Source organism: Muntiacus reevesi, chromosome 2 (assembly GCF_963930625.1).
Source record: "Muntiacus reevesi chromosome 2, mMunRee1.1, whole genome shotgun sequence".
NCBI classification, from domain to species: Eukaryota; Metazoa; Chordata; class Mammalia; order Artiodactyla; family Cervidae; genus Muntiacus; species Muntiacus reevesi.
Genome location: NC_089250.1, coordinates 280,379,181 through 280,382,553, shown reverse-complemented (window position 1 = coordinate 280,382,553; position 3,373 = coordinate 280,379,181). Strand labels below are relative to the sequence as shown.

At 48.5% G+C, this 3,373-nt stretch overlaps 1 non-coding gene across 1 annotated transcript; it reads left to right on the top strand.

Annotated features, from left to right (window-relative positions):
* Positions 1–454: 454 nt before the first annotated feature.
* On the top strand, positions 455–562 carry LOC136162146 (U6 spliceosomal RNA). The gene has a single exon (XR_010661985.1). It is a non-coding gene; the product is annotated as a U6 spliceosomal RNA (small nuclear RNA).
* The last annotated feature ends 2,811 nt before the right edge of the window (positions 563–3,373 follow it).

Genomic DNA, 3,373 nt, shown 5'->3' with positions numbered 1-3,373 from the left:
CACACATGTAACATACAAAATCTTTACAAACAAATATATTGAAAAGGAGATTCACAGGTGAAGCATAAAGACAAATGTCTGGGATTGATTTGTTGGGAAATGCAAGGAATCTACAGGAAGATATGTTTCTGGAAAGAATTACAAGTAAACTTGTATAAAGGAAGATGAATATCATGCCTCAGGTTGGGAAGGCCAACTATAGACTGCAGACCATCACTGGGCTCAAGACAAGAGCATGTGGCATTCCAGGACCACAGTGGGCTCTCTGGGCACCCGGCCCTCGGACCTGGCTCTGTGCTTGCTTCCTCTTGAAAATGGGATGGAACCCACCACCATCCGCACTGGGGAACTATGTGGGCTCAAGCTCATTTTCTTCAAGAAATGCCCCCAGAAAGTACAAGTGCCAAAAATTTCTTTCCCTTTCTTGTAAATTTAGACTTCAAAGCCATCAACAGTGCTCGCTTCGGCAGCACATATACTAACATTGGAACGATACAGAGAAGGTTAGCATGGCCCCTGCACAAAGCCATCAACAGCATGCAGTAACAATCATATAACTTTTCTCCTGTGTGTGGTGGTGGCTGCAGGGGTTTCAACTTGTTCAGCAAGTTGGCACTTCTTTTTTTTTTAACTTGAAGTGTGTGGCTTTTTTCAAGCACTTTTTTTCATCCAGAGAGGACTCCTGTAACCCACTATGAAGACTCTGGGGGATACTGCGTGTGTAATTTGACGAATCCACCATATGCCCTTGGTCCCGTGATTTATCACGTCGTATCCCTGGAGTCTGCAGTGTCTGTCTGTGTCCTCTGCAGCCCCTTGGCAGTGCCTCTGAGGCCACAGCTGAGGTAGCTTGGCCCGTCTTGCTGACCACGGTGAGTGTCCGCTCCTTGTAGTGTGTCCAGCTCCTGAGAAAGGACTCTGAGTCAGGTAAGCAAGGGTCAGCCTGAGCCTATACAGCCTGATTGCCTGGGAGGACTTCTAGGAGTCCCTTTGGGGCTTCCCAGGTGGCGCTAGTGGCAGAGAATCCACCTGCCAGTGCAGGAGGTGTAAGAGATGCGGGTGCGATCCCTGGGTCGGGAAGATGCCCTGGCATAGGGAATGGCAGCTCACTCTTGCCTGGGAAATCCCCTGGACAGACGAGCCTGGTGGGCTCGTCCCTGGGGCTGCAGTGGGTTGGACACGACTGAACGCAGCAGCGGGGCTCCCTAAACTGGTTCAGCCTGACTAAGTGAGATTGGAGAGCAGGAGTCGGCTGGGAACCAGAAACAGTTATTGTGCAAGATGGGGTGTTTTTTTTTTTGGCCACAAGTCACAGAATCTGCCAGCATACATTGTCTTACATCGCGTGCAGCCCAGAGGTGAGAGCTTCCGGGGTGGTTGCAGGCACTCTTCATCTGCTCATTGCTCCTCAGCCTTGGTTTTCCCCTGGTTCCTGTCCTCGTGGTCTCAAGGTGGTGGTCTCATGCAGCGCTTGAAGCCATACAACAGTTGACTGAAGATATTGGCACCAGGGAGGGTTTGTTTCCTTTGACACTGTAACAAATTGCCACAAATTTTGTGGCTTGAAACAGCAAAAATGTATCATCCCACAGCTGTGAAGATCAGAAGGGAAAATATACCTTTCCAGGCAAAATAAACATGTCGGCAGAGCTGCCTGCTTTCCAGTCTCCAAGGGAGAACCAGCTTCTTCGCCTTTTACAGCTTCTAGAGACTTCCTGCCAGTGGTGTAGCATCTACAAGTCTCTCTGACTCTGACCTCGGCTTCATCATCACAATGCCTCCACTGACTCTGATTCTCCTGCTTCTTTTCTTTCTTTCTTTTGAAGATAATTGGAGGGGTCTTTCTTTTTTTACTTTGCTGCGTTGGGTCTTAGTTGCCACATGTGGGATCTTCCTTCCATCATTCAGGATCTTTCACTGCAGCGTACAGATTCTCAACTGTGGCATGCAGGCACAGGAGCACGCGGCTTCAGGAGCTGTGATTTGTGGGCTTCTTTGCTCCGAGGCGTGTGGGATCTTAGTTCCCCAACCAAGAATCAAACCTGCGTTCCCTGCATTGACAGGCAGATTCTTAACCTCTAGACCACCAGGGAAGCCCCTCTCCTGCTGCTTCTTAAACAAGGACAACTGCAATTACATCGGCCCCAAGATAATCTCATCTCAAGGCCATAAACCTTAATTGTGCCTGCAAAGCGCTCTTTGCCCTGTAATGTAGCAGTCACTGGCTCCAGCTATTAGGATGCGAGCAGCTTTGAGGAGCTATTACCTGCTGACCACAAGGAAGGAATTCATTCTCTTCTCGAGCCCTCTTTCCATAGACTTTCTCAGGCTCCGCTGGCTAGGGTTGACACACGTATCCACGTCCTACCTCTGACAAAAGCTTGGAAAGGGTGGCTCACGTGTCGGCATCTGGAACTGACCTCTCCTCGGCGGCTGGCACAAAAGTCAGCTTGGAGGAAGCTCATCCGCCCCAGAAGCCTTTCCTCGAGTTGGGTTTTAGGGCCGCATGCCCCCGGAGAGCAGCTGGTGCTGGAAAATGCCAGACTTGCTAGTAGCAGAGATCTGGACCACATCTTGTCCATTGTAAATAATGCTGCAGTGAACAGAGGGGTGCATGTGTCTTTTCAAATTAGTGTTTTTACTTCCAGGAATAGATTTGCTGGATCATATGGTATTTTGATTTATTTTTTGTACATGCCACGTGGCTTTTGGGATATTCGTTTCCCAACCAGGGGTTGGACGCGGGCCATGGCAGTGAAAGCACTGAATCCTAACCAGTGGCCCGCCAGGAAATCCCCTGATTTAGTTTTCTGAGGCACCTCCACAGTTTCCCACAGTGGCTGCACTGACTTCTGTTCCCAGCCACGGTGGATGCGTGTTCCCTTTTCTCCATGTCTTTGCCAACACTCACTTTTCTTGTCTTTCTGATAACAGTCATTCTGACAAGTGTGAGGTGACGTCTTGTGGCTCTGATTGGCACTTCCCTGGTGATTCATGATGCTGAATGTCTTTCCAGGTGCCTGTTGACCACCTATTTGGATAAATGTCTTCAAATCCTCTGCCCTTTTTAGTTTGTTTTTTCCTTTTTAAAATTTTATTTATTTACTTGTTTGTTTTTGGCTCACTGGGTCTTCTCTGGAGCAGAAGGGCTTCTCTGTCGTGTGGCCTGAGGGCTGCAGAGCATGGGTGTGTCTGTTTAGTCCTGCCTGGCACTGGCTGTGCCCCTGGAAATATGAAGATCCTGACAACTCTTTATGATTCCTCTCTTAAACTTAGTAGTAGAATGCCGTCTGTGAAATATTCATGAGTTAGTATAAAACTGTAACTTGTCTGATGTAACAGGACTATGCAAGAAAGAAATGGATGCCATATT